The sequence below is a fragment of the Leptosomus discolor genome, chromosome 3, assembly GCF_034619465.1.
Source record: "Leptosomus discolor isolate bLepDis1 chromosome 3, bLepDis1.hap2, whole genome shotgun sequence".
NCBI lineage: Eukaryota > Metazoa > Chordata > Aves > Leptosomiformes > Leptosomidae > Leptosomus > Leptosomus discolor.
Genome location: NC_141393.1, coordinates 69,926,247 through 69,942,798, shown reverse-complemented (window position 1 = coordinate 69,942,798; position 16,552 = coordinate 69,926,247). Strand labels below are relative to the sequence as shown.

General features: G+C 51.8%; 1 protein-coding gene across 4 annotated transcripts in view; it reads right to left on the bottom strand.

Annotated features, from left to right (window-relative positions):
- PBX1 (PBX homeobox 1) overlaps positions 1–16,552 on the bottom strand; it is a 131,295-nt gene that overhangs the window by 74,470 nt on the left and 40,273 nt on the right. The window lies entirely within an intron of this gene.

The following is a 16,552-nucleotide window of genomic DNA, read 5'->3' as shown; positions in this document are numbered from 1 at the left end:
ACTTCGTGCAGTTAATGAAATCCTCCAGCGACTATGGGCGAGTGCAGCAGAGGGGTCCGCGCCCGGCGCCAGGGATGGGGAGGGGGATGCCACGTTGCTGCTGCCGACCTTTCTGCCCAGGGCTGCAGGGGAGAGGCACGGGGCTGCCGGAGCCGGGCTGGGCTCTCTGCCCACCATTTTGTGAAGACTGGAGATATTTAGCATGGGCGGCACATCCCGTAAGGAGCACCACATCATTAAATGTCTTGGGCTGGTGCGGCGGGGAAGAGAAATGCAGGATGTCACTGCCTGATAGGGAGAAGACTCGGAGGTTATTTATTAGCGGACACTTACCACAAACTGCATTTTCTCCATTTGCATTTGATATGCTGCAGCTGGCTCAGCACCAGGAAAAAGCAAGTGGGACGGAGGGATCAGCACCCTCGTCCTTCCCATGCTCTCCCCTCCTGCCTCCCCCAAATCAAGCCCTCAAGAGCCCCCCTGCTCCTTGCCAGTCCCAGCGGAGCCACTTGTCTGTCCACTTGGCATAACCTAGTCAGGTCAACTTTCCCAAAGAAGCCATGAGGCTCCCCATTGGTGCTCTCCATCACCATGGTTCAAGCAACCAAGCCCTGGGGTCCAGTCATCAAGCCTTAAGGACCGGCCGTCAAGCCCTGGAATTCTGTTGAGGTCTCCAGAGCTCTACAACGGCCTTTTAGCCAACGATGAGGTACTTACTCCTTCTGCAAGACCATCCAGAGCAACACACCAAAGAGCCCACAGGACGCTTGGACACTCAGCCCATCGCAGCCAGGTACCAAATCCCTCCTGGGAGCATCCCGATGCATCACTGCCTCAGATGCAGACACGTGCAGGGGGCCACTCTCACCTCCATCCCATGGCTGCAGCCTCTCCCCCACCTCCAAAAAGTGGCCAAGTGTAATTACGCAGAAAGCTCCTCTGGAGCTATATCAATAAGACAGACGTCTGTTGTATCATTCTCTCTCAGTAAGGCATTTCTTCTCCCCAATTGCTCATATAGAATCATAGCCTAATAGCATGCTATTAACATAATTGCCAACACAACTAGTGTTCCGTGTCTCACAGCCATTTGCTTATTTTGCCATAAAGAATATCAAAAAACAGCCCAAAACCCCGCAGACGGGCTGTGCGGCCGAGGGGACCAGCCACTTGGCTCCACCAGCGGTTTCGGGACCTGGCCAGGAGAGCAGTGGCACCCGTGGCCGGCCGCAGCTGCAAACCACGGCACCAGCAGCGCGCTCTGACTGGGCTCCCGAGCAGACATGTGCGAAGATCTAAACGGATTCTGCCAGGCGAAATGAAATTCCCATTATTTTTAATTAATCCTTAATTAAAATATATTACTCCGCAGATTCCGCAAATCTCTCTTAATATGCAAATGCAGCCCATTCAAGGATATTTACATATCATTAATTAAAACGGCACATTCTTTCAGTCTAACAAGCTGGGAGCCGTGGTTTTTGCCACACTGGCAAGAAAGCTCGGCCCGGCACTGCCAAATTCATCCGTAAGAAAGATGTCACAGCAGGGGAGGGAGAGTGCAGGACAGGGCTGGGGAAAGGAGATGGTTCTCAAGGCTCTCACCCATCATCAAATGGAGAAACAAGTTTGGGACATCCCAATCCATGGCAGAAGAGCACCCTGGAGCCTGACTGGAGTGGTAGATGGAGTTGCACAGTGGCACGGCAGCATCCAAGGAGGAAAGAGGCATTTCAGCTGAGCCAGGGGCATGGTCCAGGCTCTGACTGCAGGGTCAGTGTTCACCCACACGATGTTTGAGGCCAGCCAGTTCCCCATGGCCTTCATTGCCAGGGACAATGTGCTGTCCCACCAAGATTCGTCACCAGGGAATACTCCTGCTCTCCCTGTCCACCCCAGCCTCAGAGCATGGAGATCTCCCTGCTTCAAAACTATGGGACACATCATCTGCAATAGTCAAGTTCCCAACATCAAATTCACTCTAGGCTGCTTCACACTCAGCAAGACAAACCACTCCATCAGAAGGGTGAGACCCTACAAGACAAGCCAGTGCTACAGCCTTTCAACAGGGCGAAAGCAGAGGTGAGAATGAGCTGGCTTGACGGGAGAAAGCTTTCTGTTCCCCAGTAATTTCCTCCTCCATGACTCTCCACGAGGAGTCTGCACCTCCTTTCCAAGTAGTAAAGGACAGGCTCCTTCGGCTGCATCGCAAACGTGGACATCAGTGCCCAGCAAGCTCTGTGCTTGTAACTCCCATCCCAGCAGAGCTGCAGACTGATGCAAGTGAATCAAACCAGAGAGTGTGAGACAGCTGAGAGGTTAATCACTGCTCCATCACAGGTCTAACAGCTGTAGAGAAACTTATGTTTTAGAACTCTGGAGAGGCTTATCAGGTAACTGCATCCAGTCAGGCACAAATCCATCACCCCAAAGAGCCATCAGTTTTGCACATGCAGTGACAACTCCCCATTACTGCCAGCTGACCTGCATCTTAAGTCTCCCATGGGCTGATGTCAAAAGAAACGTTGAGCACCCAAAACCCAGTTAGCAGCTCCTTCCCAGAAGAGGAAGGCCACCACCAATCAAATAGCATCTATGTGTTTGTGGCTCCACCAGTGCCTGAAAGCAAAGGCTGGCCAGGCCTCCACAGCAACACACCAGGACAAAGCCTTATCTCCCATCACAACCTGGATACACTGCTCCTATAAACCTAGAGTTTTTCAGGCTGAAGGACCAATTTCCACGAGAATGACAGCCCCACTCTCATTGTCTCAGTACTGTCACTACCTTCTCCTAGACAGAGCAGACAGCAGAAACGCAGCACAAGCAGCTTCTCACGCAGGACCGACACATATTCTCAACAACAATTAATAAGCCTCTGTCCTTCTCCAGCACTTTTCATCAGAGGACTTCAAAGTGCTTAAATAAACTTGTCTCCAGCACACTCCAGAGCATGAGCAAATGCCTATCACCCTCTCTGCCCAGATAGGAAAACCAAGGCATGGTTTGTGTCCCCTGCCACACAAGAAGCTCTACTCACACAGCAAAACAAAAGCCACCCAGCTGAGTGAGGGAACTTGTGCTGAGCATCGCTGGGTCTATTACTGCTCGCTGATGGGGTTTGGGAGGAGCACCAGTGAAGGGGCACTTCACTCTTGATTTGCCTTTTTATGCTCCTTCCCCTGGCAGCTACCACCAGGCTTTGGCAATGAGGGCAGCCCAGCTAGGTGCACCTTCAGCCCGGCCTGGTGTAGCTGCCCTGAAACCCACAGAGATACTTGCATCACACAGGTACTTGCCATGAAACACCTTCATGCTTTCCCAATAAATGAGGTTATTCAGGTCACATAAGCCTTTGATCTCCCAAGTCTTCAGAAGAGGAGGAGACAGTTGCACTATTACCAACCAACAGGACACGATATGAACCACTCAAATCAAGATGACTTGGCTCCATTCCCCACCCCGTGGCCAGGAAAAGCAGCTGTATCTCCACATACCAGGTTGATACTCACATTGAGGCCATTTTAGACCACACTAACCCCTTTTTGCTGCGCAGGGAGTCATTCATTCTTCTAGCAGGCTGAGCCTTTAACCAGAGGTGTATCAGAGGGGATACTTGCTTTTCTTTTCTCTTGCTTTTTTTCAGGACAGTGGAGGGAAAACATTTCTGCTTTATCACAGACTGCCCCTTCAGCAAGTTTTCACATCACTTAACTCCTCTTCAGATCTTCAGTCCAGGGAGCTGACCAAGGCCCATGCAAAACACAGCAGCTGGCAAGCCAGGTGCTGCTGGAGAGACACATCCTGCCTCCGCAGCATCTTTGGTCCCAAGTCCTTCTCAAGAAGGAAGGGGGGCATTTTGGCTGGGCTTGAAATACCCATTCAACCCCTGTGCCAACTTGCTGAGGAAGTGGCCAATGCATCAGGAGCTGCAGAGAAAACCAGGACCGCAGACAAAACCCACCAGGAATGCCTTACTCATCTGCAGGCAGGCAGTTTTGGAGACCCTTCCACCAACCCCCCAGCACCACAGCATGACCTCTGGAGCCACCCAGGCCAGTGGCTTTCACCTGCTTTCCACAAAAGCCTCAAAGCTCCTCAAAATTCCCCCAGCCCAGAGCAGCGGGACACTGCATGGAGAACACACCACAAGGTGAGAAACAGTTGATGAATTATGCCAGTTAGTATTTCCCCAGCATCTCTTCCAATGGAGAGATGTTTGAACCTTGGTGGTCTTGGCCCAGGGCCAGTGAGGTGATTAAATCGTGCCTCCCTCTGCTGTCCCTTTGCAGTTCCAATTGCACGTGAAATTGCTCCTCACTTCCCGGCGCATCCAGCTGTGTCCCAGCCGCCTGCACAGGGTTAAAAGCCACCACTGCAAGCCACAGCTCCAGGCCACAGGTCCACAGCCTGAGCCGATCCGCTCAAACAGCCCCACGTCCTGTGCTCGTTCCTCCAGCAAGCTGTGAGGAGGAGGGGACAGCCACATCTGGCTTCTCCCTCCTCTGCACTGTCTTCCTTTCCTCCAAAATTTACTGGTGCGGGCAGTGGAGCTGGTCTGGGGTCCGTCCTCCACTCCCAAGGTTGGGGGACCAAGACCCAGGTTCCCTAAGCAGACAGCAACATGGCTCCATCCCATGCACAGGGACAGGTTCCTGTCCTGTCTCTCTTTTCGCCCTGCATTCGCCTCCTGGCAAACAAGGCAAAGCAAAAACGAATGCCACAGACCATTGTGGCTTCAGGCCCAGTGAGAGCTGCAGGACAGGAGCTCACTAGAGGGATCCCAGGGCCACTTTGTCACCCAGGCTGGTCCTCTCCAAGTCAACTCCTCCCAGAGGCCCGAGATGTCAAACCTGGGGTGCAAAAGGCCCCTGGCTTCCCAACATCCTAGAAAGGTTGATCCCCATCTCTCTTGGTTCCTTTTCTGCTCCTCTGTCCCCAGTAGATACCGGGCACCTCTTGGGGTTTGGCACAGCCTCCGGTCACCCTAATTCAGGGGGACAGCAGGAGTCACTGGTGGAGGGGGTTGTCCCTCCCCCCCACCACCGCCAACGCACGCTCCACCATGACACTAATCCCACATTAATATGCTCACCACAGCTGAAGCAGCCGACGTAATGAAAAAGCCCATCCACGAGGAGATAATTATATTACAAAACTATTTTAAATCAATGTGAGCCAAGACGGATGGGGCTGGGGGGGGTTCCTGGGGACAGGCTGCCATTACTCCAGGTGTCCTGCCACCTCCAAGGGCTGAACTCCCTAGATCTGGAGGGCAGGGGACCCCCAAGCCTCCTGCACCAGGGGCTGGGCAAACCATGGGTGAGAAATGCTAAAGAAAAATGAAACATTTCCAAGAAGAGCATGGCCTCAGAGCCAGCAGGGGACTGTCAGTGTGGGTTTTGGTGCCCCAGCTCTCAGGACGAGCGACAGCTCGCTCCAAATTCACCAGCTCCCAGAGATGGGGGATGGCAGCTTTCATTTAAAACCACTTGCAAAACTCATCCCAGCTTGAGGGCACAACCCAGAAGGTGGAATAGGAGCCGAGAAACAGCCACCTGGTTTTTAGAACAGCACTTTCACACCCACCGCTGTCTCCCACGTGGCCACACAGTGTGGACAAGACCAAGCAGGGGCAGGGGATGCCAAGATGCATTATGCAGCAGGGACAAAAAAAAAAGGACATGTCTCCGCCCACCCCAACAGAAGAGGACCCAGGGCCACGGACAGTCACCACCTTCGGTGCGACAACACATCCAGCCTAAAACGAAACCCCAGCTGCAAAGGAAACAGCTTAAAAGGAAAAATGGCTGGAAAAGGGGGAAAGCTTAGAACGAGAAGAACCCCTACAACACATGTCCTCCCCCTCCCCTTCTCCTTTTGCGCCTTGTTCTCTCTCTCCTTTCCCTGGCCGGGTTTAATTTGACACCTTGAGCTTTGGTAACGAGGTGGGGAGAGAAGAGCCACAGCGGAATTCATTAGGCTGAGCACTGCAGGGCCTGCTCTCGGCGCGCTAATGACATCGGAGGATAGGGAAACGAGACAGCCGCCACGCCGGATGAAATAAACATGAGCACTGTCAGCTCTGACAGCAAAAGGGACAAAATAAGGCAGGTAGAGACCTTTCCCCAGCCGTGCAATGCAAAGCGACAGCTTCCAAAGCCCCCTGCCCGCTGATTCCCTCTGCCCTCTGCTTGGGAAAGGGGAGGGTGGCCAAGAAGGGATGGAAAAGAAAAGTAGCGATTAAACCACCCTTCCCCCGGACACTCGCACTCCAGTCCCCTTCACCAGCATGAATTCATGCCACCTCTTCCCAGCCAGCCAATGCGATCCCAAACTCCACATAGTTGCTCCCAGGGTGGGGGTTTTGGAGACACTGTCTTTGCCTGGGTTACACCTCTCACTCCCCCAAACAGCACAAGGAAGGGGGGAGCAGGGTGAGACAAGTATTGCACAAATGCCCCAGACTCATCACACCAGTGAACCAGCTGGAGAGCACCAAGCTCTGCTGTGCCATGGGGTTGATGTGCAGCACAGAGGCACGCGTGCAGGCACAGACAGCGCTCCTGGAGTGCCACGGTGCTATACAAACCCAGCACCGTGGCTCTGGCACAACTTCTGCCAACACTCACCATTGTCTTTGATTCTGGAAATACCCAGGCAACCAGCAACACCTTATTTTGCTTACTTGCAAACCTTCATCCCAAGTGCACGAGTACCCAGTTACGTCAGTCCTACTGGGACAGCAATGTTTAAAGGGCAATATGCAAGTTACAACGGGCAGGAAAACTGTAGGCTTTAGGAGGAAACTGATCTATCTACCACAGGTCATCAGTTTTGATGCTGGGCTGCAGTGACACCAGGCCAGGATGGTCTCAGCCTGCTCCCTTGTGGGATCTGGGCCTGCAGGGCCATCAGGTGATGCTGAGGTCTTCCACTGTGTCTAAAAGGTGATAGGATGGTTGCAGCAGGGTCAGAGAAGCAGGCATTACTTGCAAGGGATCAGGAAGAGCCAGGTGGGCCTTGAGAAACCAGATTTTTAGAAAGACAGGGCTACTGGACTGACCTGCCCAGCAATAATTCTGCCTGTTCTCAGGCTGAGCTCAGGGTCCAGCACTGCTCCCCTTTGTGCCTCGCTCTGCCCACCACTTTTCCAATTCATCAGCCGGTACAACAGCCAGGTCAGACTTTCCTTCAACATCCCTGATGAAGGTGAAATACTTCTCAACACCAGACAACTGGCATCACAAGCAGACTTACTTTCCTCCAAAATGTTGACCTGCCCCATCCCTCCACTAAGAGAAGAGACTTTTTCCCAGGCGCACCAACACAGCACAAGAGCTCATTTGCTTGATGCCAGGCAGATCACTTCGGTTGACAGATGCTCTCTTCCCATCACGAATCTGAATTTTCTGCTTTGGTTTGGGGGCAAGTTGTTCTGGCTGGGCAAAGTTTCCAGAAGGCTCTTTTACAGCATCTTCACTCCAGTGCTTTTAGTGCTCCCAGTTGTTGGCTCTGCTCCCAGGACACGGCAGCATGCAGGAGGGAAGGGCACACGAGGGAAAAAAGGCAAACTTCTGGAGCACAAGAGCCCCAAGCACTACTCCTGTATTGGCCCCTGGCCTGTACCCAATCTGAACATGTCACACATACACACACCTGCCTCAGTTTCCCCGCCTATTAAAATAGCCGGATCCTCATCCGGCCCTTTTCTCCTCCTATTCTGAGCAAAGGATGGCACTCACTGACAGATGCACTGCTAGATTAGCTGCATCTTTACCACCCCGATTTCCACCCACAGGCTGATGGGAATATGGGACCCATCCTGTGGTTTAAATGGCCCAGGGCTGTTTCCTGAAGTCCACTCAAAGGCCAGGAGCACTTCCAGCCTCAGCTGTTCACCCTCCACTCCATCCTCTGCTTTTATTCCCTCCCCCCGCTCCCCCAAGCATCCCTTGAAAGCGAATGGCAATTGAGTTTGTAAGTCCCTATTCATCAAGGAAATTAATTCCTTATGCATAATTCATTTCTTTTGTCAACTTTTTTTTTTCCCCCCAAATGCTCCCGAATGCATCAGGAGTGGAAGCAGCAACGGGAGAATGAGAGCACAAGAGGCTGAGGCAGGGAAGAAACGGCCTTGCTACAAGATAACCAGCCTATGCCCTGCACCAGCCCATCATTCCAACCCCTGGCTTGCAAGGTATCCATCCCACATGATGTCTGAGGAGGACGGAGGCCATGACAAAGTTTGATCTACCAATACACAGTGAATTTGCTGGTGGAAGAGAGAAGACCTGCGGGCTGAAGTTTGTCTGGAGGTAGTGGAGCTGTATGTAGTTGGGCAGCATCTCAAGTGACAACTGAGAGTCTAAAGAGTGGTCTGGGGCTGGCAGGGAGCAGTCTCCAAATCAAAGCGGGTGGCAGCCTCCAATCAGGCTTTCTGTCTTCATAGCAGGTTATGCCGGTCTTGCACTGTGCTGGATGAACATGTCCTTCAACAGCTACCCTCTCCAGGTTCAGAGTGAGCTATCATCAGCCCATCTGGGTTATTTATGGAGGAGATCTCTGGAGTCGTGTCAGAGCCCCCCTGACTGCAGAAGCTTTGCAGATATATTCACCTGGTTACAAGCACGAGTCTGGAAGCAGGCCTGGAGGTAACACTCACATCTTGTCAGCTCTGGGAAGGATAACATAGTAAGATAAACCCAGTTCAAGAGGAAATGTTGGCTGGAGATGAGCCATGCCTGCACTCTGAGAGGACTCTGAACCCTCGGTTCCTTCCAGAGTCAGGATGGGCCCATGCCACCAGCAGCACATAGTCTTTTATCTTCCTACAGCTCTCACGGCACAGAAAGACTCTCCCTGCGAGCTCCACCTTGCTCCTTCCCAAGGTGAGGAGATCATGGTTCATCCCAGCATCAGCACAGCTCAGCTCGGACACAGGGATACTATCGCTGAAACTCAGACTGGAAGCCCTGTGGTCTCATGCAGTGCTGTAATCCCTGCAGAACTCCACCGGTCCCAGCGGGATCAGGTACAACAGCAGCTTAGGTTACAGGGCTCGGTTTACCGCTGACCTATTGACATTTACACTCACACGCAGCTGGTAAACCGCCTTCAGATACCTGACCAAAAAAGACCGTGGCAGTTAGCCCATGCTGCTAATCCCCAAACTTGAGGAGAAGTTCACACACAGCGCTCACACCCACGTACCATCACTTCCCACCCTGCAAGCTGGGAAACCCCATATAAATAAAGCTTAATTGCTGCTACTCCAACACAGCACACACAGGCAAAACACGTGGTAGCCAAACAAATAGCAAAGCCCTGGGATTTCCCAACTCCTCTGCTGACCAGACCCTCCAGCCAGTGTTCAACCAAAGTCAACAGGACCATTGCCTTACCTGCAAGCCTGGCATCTTTCATGACCAAATTTCTCCCTCTGCTAGAGAGGGCAAGGCATTTGTATAGCCAAGTTGAATTCGTTTACTGCTTCTGCGCTTGTGACTCTCACTGGCACTGAAGAAAAGGGAAAAATTAAGCAATGTGCTGAGATGCCACTAGCATCTCTTGACTCTGCAGAGGGAACACAGCCCTGGCTGCATCCCGCCCCAGCCCACAGAGCAAAAGGCAGCGCTTCGTACTGTTCCCTGTACTAAATTTGGACAGTAAGTAACACCACCTTGTCACGGGGGTACAGAGAGCGTTTGCAACGCCCCATTTAACTGCACTGTACTCCTAGCCACAGGCTTCATCAGCATATTTCAGCAGTGCCTTGATGGATGAAGATAGATGGGAGAACATCATCCTTGGTGAAATCACTGTTTTATCAAGGTTAAACCATCCTCAAGCTGCACCGTCTCCCTTTGTTGCTTCATTTCTAATCACAAAATTAGCGGCAGACATAACATACATTTGCATGGACCCTGTTCCTGCCTCCCCACCTCAGCTCTCCCTTCTGCAGGGTGGGGAGGGAAGGGAAGCATGGGGAGACCTCTCCTATCTCCATGCCTAAGACCCTCCAGCTCTGTGGGCTCTGGGGACGCAACAAAACCCAAAATCCACACGGATTTCATGAAGTTCCCTCTGTGTTATGAAGGGCCAGCGAAAGCACAGCTATGTCATCTGTCAGGACTCTTCCAACAGCTCCTGCTAAAGTCAAAGGACTACCAGCCCTTCTTCTTTCACCTTGGCACACCACATCCACTGGCATGTTTCTGTGGGCTGAGAGCTAAAGCCACAGCAAGCAGAGGACAAGGAAGGAAAGTGGGAGGCAGGTAGGCTTTTGGTGGAGCCAGATGGCCTCGTGTTGAAGGTACCAAGGGGAATGAGATGCAGAAGGGCAACAGCACAATAAATGACCGCTCTCCATTGTAAACCTGGATGGATATGGGTGGGAAAGCCTGGGCAATTTGAGGAAAAGGGCACCAGAGCCAGTGAGGGAGGGGAAAGGCTTTTATCTCCAGGTCAGAAGTTCAACCCCAGCCCAGGTCAGCAGCGACAGAGAGCTGTTGCCTTCTGACACTTCTCCAGCAGCCAGCTGGGCAGGTTGATGGATGTCCTTGTGCCTCCCAGCCCCAGCACTCCCAATATCCCCACCAGGCATGTCTCCTTCAACCTCCTCCTGAGAGCCAGTCCCTCCAGACACAGAGGGCACGGCCCACAGCAGCTGTGCTGAGCCACCAGGCAGACAGGTCCCTCTGCAGATCCCAAGCACACCCAGGAGCTCTATCAAACCCCTTCCAGGGAGCCCCTCTGACGAGGAAGGCTTGTCCCCCTGCCCTGTTTTACTAAAAAGGAGAAACACATGGCCTTGAGCACCATCCCTGGTGGATCACCTTGAATCACCCCATTTTCCAAGATCGGACATCATACACTTGCCATGAAGACAACCTCGTGCAGGGTCAACAAGGCCCCAGCGTGTCCTACACAAAGTAGTCAGATAAGGAGCCCTTGTGACTCGCAGTGCCCATCCCACTGGAAACCCTAGATCTCAGGCTTCCAAGTCACTTTGACCCAGATTTTGGAGACCTTTCGGGGCTGAGTCACCCCCTGCCCAGAGGCGAGGCTCCAGTGGAGGAGAGCACCTGTTATTCCTGAGGCCCCGAGCCAAGCACTCACTAGAGGAACATGATCCTGCTGGCTTGGAAATATATAAGAACAGACGACCAAGGTGGGCAGCATGCAGCTTTTAAACAGCCCACAGGACTGCTCTCTATAGCCCCGGGTTCCTAAATACCTTTTAAAAAATCTGTACCCCCTTTATAGCACTGTTTGCCTCCACAGGGTGCTATTAAGTTACAAGAATATCTCTGGGCCCAGGGCCAGCTGCCGTGTTGTGTGGTCCCCATTAAACACAGATGGGTCAGACAGCCTCCTGCAGACAGACCTGCTCCAGCCATGGCTTTGCATCCCTGTCATCACAAAGTCAGCCTCGGCAATTAGGCTTTCTACCTAGCCCGCCACTCATTGTCTACATGTTGCATAGGCCCCCTCAGCACCTTTCAACCCAGGCTCAACAGCATTTTGTACCAAAAAAAACCAGGGTAAGATGGCTTGCAAGATCATTAGCTTTACAGTTGGGAAAACTGAGGCACAGGCAACCCTGAGGGGCCAGCTCAGGCTCATGAAATGCAGCACTGACAGCCCAATTGCTGTGTACCCGTCCCACTTCCCTCTCCCATCCCACACCTCCTCTGGACCAGCTCCAGACACAGCCAGCCCAGCAGGTCAGGTCTGTGGGGGCTGCCAGCCTGCCCTCTTCCTCCAGTGGGATCTCTCCTTTGCTCTTTCACAAGCAGGGAAAAGCACCCCTGATATGCAGCTGACCCTGGCAGGCAGTGACCCAGGAGAAGGTCACTTAACGAGTCCTGCTGTGCTATCTGCTGCCTCCCAAGTCACCTCGGCTGCCAGGGGAAGCTGATGCCCTTGGGCGTCCGTGAGTACATGCAGACACACAGACACCCACAAACTTTCTGGGAGAGGTGGCTGGTTTCACACCCCAGCTCCTTCAGAGCTGCTTCCCCACACCAACAGCACCCAGCCATCGACAGGAGTGGGGCAAACTTTGCCCTGGCTCCCCCCAGTCCCTGCCCGCTCCTGTCATCCCCTTCCTAGTGCAGGCAGCTCTTGAGTTTGCAGATACCATCACAACAAGCCCGGTGGAAAAGGAGCTCAGGATGAGATGCTCGCAGGGAAGTTTCCTCTGAGCTCAGCATGCAGGGGTTGGCTCACACTCCAAAGCATCGTGGTTTATAGCCCTTATAAAAACATTTATATGGAAACTGCCTGTTCCTATGCATATAAGGCCAATGCCTTCAGACTTGGGCAGGCCCCAACATCATATTCAGGCGCAGGGAATAACCCGGCTTCCCAGTGAGCTAAGCACATCCAAAGCTGGACAGAAACCAGACAGCATCTCGGAAAACCTCTCCAAGAGCTATATATGGCTTTTGGAGCCCAGTCATGGTTCACCCTGGAACAAGAGGCTAGGAGGGCTCTGCTGACCAGCACTCTTGAGACATGGCTACAGAAACACATTACCAGAAAACTAAAGAAAGGGTTCGCAGCAGCAGTAAAAAGAAAAGCAAGAGCAGGAGGTCTCCTTCACTTTACCCCATCCCCAGTGCAGCAAGGTAAATGAGAGCACGGATTAAACAGACATAGCTTACACTAGATCCTCAAACAAAACAAAAGCATGACTTTTTGCAGTACAAATATGTCATTAAAAAGCACAGTTCTCTAACAGTACTGCAGCAGCAGACATTCACAAAAGCCTAAATCTGGCTTAATGTGAGACTTCCAGGTTGGAAAATGCTCAGCACCCAAATCTTTCAGTTTTGCTAAGATCCCAATCCACACCCAGTAAACAGGACCAGTTCCCTTTCACCCATTGCATACTGGCTGCCTCTGAATCACCTTGGGTATCCCACCAGGTATCTCACGGGCACATCCACTTCCAAGATTCAGGGACATTTGGACTTCAGTTCCTGGAGACAATTAAGAGAAATAAATCTGGATGCTTTAGCCCCAGCACTGGAGAGGGAATGATTTTTCCCTAGTGCTAATGGAGGTGCTTTTCCTTACATATATATCAGCTGAGATGATGTCCAGGCAGAACATTAAATTAGCCAGCCTCTATTAATTACAACACTTCTACAGCTCTTCCCATCTTCCAAGTGCTTTACAAACAGCATTAATTCCTACACATGTTATCTCCTTTCCAAAAACCTCCCTGAGGAGCTGGCAAAGCCCAGCAGCCCAGAGCGGCCTTGGAGCAAGCGGTCCCCACCCAGCCTCGTTGTCCCCTGCGTGCATCCAGGCTCCCACCGCGCCTTTGCTCAAGATCATTGTTTGGAGCTGGAGCGGGAGTCCAGCTAATTTACGAGTCATCAAAAGGGCCAGGACTCCCCAGCAAAGTCTGTCCCTGGCCAGTCGCCCATGGGCTGGGACTTACTGTCATCCTCCCATCCCCAAGGGCTGCTGGCACTTCAACTTCAGTATCTCTGCCTTGCCTCTCTCCCCGGCTGGAGAATTTCTCCCACCATTAAAATTAACGACGTGGGTTTGCAGAGACAAGCTCGCTACAGAGCCCCTCCTTTTCCTGAAGTTTGGGGTTGTTTTTAAATTGAGTTGCAGTCCTGTAAGTGCAAAGTTATACCAAGCGTCATTTACTTTACTGCTGAGCAATGAGGAGTGGGGAGGGAAGCAGGGCGCTCCCCTCCCAGCACGCTGTAAAGCGCCCGGCACATGCATGCACACAGACGCTGCCTGCAGTTCTCCTCTGCTCCGGCCCGGCAGCACTCCCACAGCACTCCCTGTGCCAAGAGCTACAGCCTGGAAAATGGCACTTGTGCTAAAGTGCCCGCATTAATCACATCTTCATTCACACCAGCAGAGACAGAGAGAGAGAAAGGCAGAGAGAGATCCCACCAGCTCCCTAAGCCCAGCCTTCAGTCCACCGGGGCTGGGAAGCAATGCACTCCGGTACTTTGCCAGCCGGCAGCCTCCATGAGATGTGATGAAGGCCACAATGGCAGAAGAGGGCAGCGAAAGCCTCCGTGTCACAGTCTTCACAGGAAGAAAGGAGAAATTGCAACTTTCCAAACTACATTTAGCAACATTGGCGGAAAGGACCTATGGCACAAGAGGGCCATGGGATTCCCAGCAAAACCACCAAGCTGTGCTTTGACCCGAGACACTGACTGCAGCTTTCTAACTGCATCCCATCCCTGGGACCACTGATCCATCATCCACAGCATGCTATGGAGACAAGCATAGCAATGGGGACATCATGGGTTGGACCCCCAGGGGCAATGAACACATAAGAGCGATCGCTGGACTTAGGGCTACTCCTAACACCATCCAAACATAGGGAAACCTCAGCCTCTTAGTCACAATCAGAAGGAGCAGAACAGATGCTAACCACATCAGCACCAACCTCGTACCAAGAGACACAACATCAGACTGTCCCCTCACACCCCAAATCAGCAGTGGAAGAGGTGGGCAGACACATACAGACTGATCCCTTCTCCAACACTGGAATGAAAGCATCCTTGACAGGTATTCGTCTAACCTGTTCTTGGACACCCATCACAAAGGGGAGTCTACCACCTCCCCAGATGGACTTACACTTGCACACACAACCTGAAGAAGTCGTTGCTTGAACATTGCATTTGTCACTACTTCTCACCTGGCTTTTGGTCTTACATTTACTCCTTCAGTCTGCAAAGCAGGAGTATGTTTGCTGTCCTCTTTGGACTAAGGAGAGCAAGAACCACCTTGATTCTAATCTGCCCAACTCCCATATACTCCCATGCAGGAGACCGCAAGACAAAGTCTTGTCCAAGCTTACGCAGCTATCTGTAGCACTGGAAAATGTGAAACACAGATCACCCAAACCCCAAGTGAGTGCTCTGCCAGGTAAATCAGGGAAAAAAGTATTGAACACAAAGTGCAAAAACTGGAAGGTGGAGGAGGGATTCTCCTCATTCCCATTTTAATAACCCAAGGTTGCAAGGACAGGAAGACCTCTTCAAACTATACCGAGCTGGGCGCAGCAGCATCACGACCTTCACCAGTTTTCCGCTCATCGGAGAGGAAATGAACACAACAGGTTCCAGTTTCTTCTACTCTTTTGCCTTTTTCTGTTCCCCATAGACCTTCCGGACAACCAGACAAGACAGAACTAATGCTCAAACAGAAAGTCAGCCAGAGCACAACCCTGCCATGATCTTAAGAAACATGTCAAGCAGACCTTAGATCAGACCTATCCCTTCCCTGCAGGAACCAGCACCCTGGCCACCAGAAATGAACCATGAATCTCAGCAAAACCCTGTTACTGCACACATGCCAGACACTCATGGCTTCAGCATCCCCGCACAAGAAATGAGAAGATGCCCTACAGGTATGTTGGGACCTCGTCCTCCCAACATCAATGGCTGGTTTCAATCCTTCTCCCCTCTACCCCATTATGGGGTCTAGGATACAGGGCAGCACCACAAGGCAGGGCAAAGTTTCCTCCAGGCTTCAGTTACAAAGCAGCCTGGCGTCCAGCCTGCAGCAACAGTGGCAGGCTGTGCCTGACAGCCTGTCCCCTCCAAAGCCATCACCTCCCAGCTTCGTGATAAGTCAGTCAAGACAGTCACAGGCTTCCTGAGTGAAGCGCACCACATCACCTTTTCTCAGCACTCAGAGGAGAGAGGAGGGAGAAGAAGAGTCTATCTGATGCCACGCTCCAACCAGCGTTAATAAGTTAACGCAGAAGTCTTCCCAAAGAGTCTAGCTATAGGAGACACTGGTCTCCACTGTATCAAGATCTGTTATGTTGTAATATAATAGATGTAAATTAAAACAGAAAATCTATCATGCCTCTAATGTAGCCTGATAGCTGAGCGTGTGGATCCGTACAAGCAGAAGCACAGAGAGGAAGGGTGATATATGGCGAAGCTGGATGGAGGGTGAAAAGCGTGGCGAGACGAGCCGGAGAATGGCGCAGCCCGCTCTACGCTCCTCAGACCCAAGGGCAAGAGAGGAATAAATGTTGATTAGTGTTGATTTTGTCCGACGAACGCTTGTCGAGTGACAGTTGGACTAAGCTGCTCTGAAAGAGAAGCATTAATCTTGGTCTGGTTTAAGTAGAGTATATTAATTTGTGTCATTTTTACTAAGTCGTACTGAGAAAGGCTTCTTACTGCTTTGCATCTGACTGCTTTGGTGGTTTAGCCTACTTTATTTTTTTTTCCTCCCTTTTTCCCTCCTTCCCCCTTTTAAACAGACACGGCGGCAGCGGCAACATATTCAAATAGCTCAGCAGGAGAGCGGGGGACCAAACGCTTCGCTCCTGGATTAAGAAAATAAACTCCCAGGGTGTTGGCATAGCAACAGCATTTCAGATGAACTGCTATATATTCCATGATTAATAAATTAACATTTTTTTCATATGGTTGTTCCTCCTTTTCTTTCCCTTCTTCTGATGGCAGGAAGGAGAGCAAGGGGGGACAGCATATAGGGGAGGCCAGCACCAATGTCCCCATGAGCTGGGGAGGGGGCT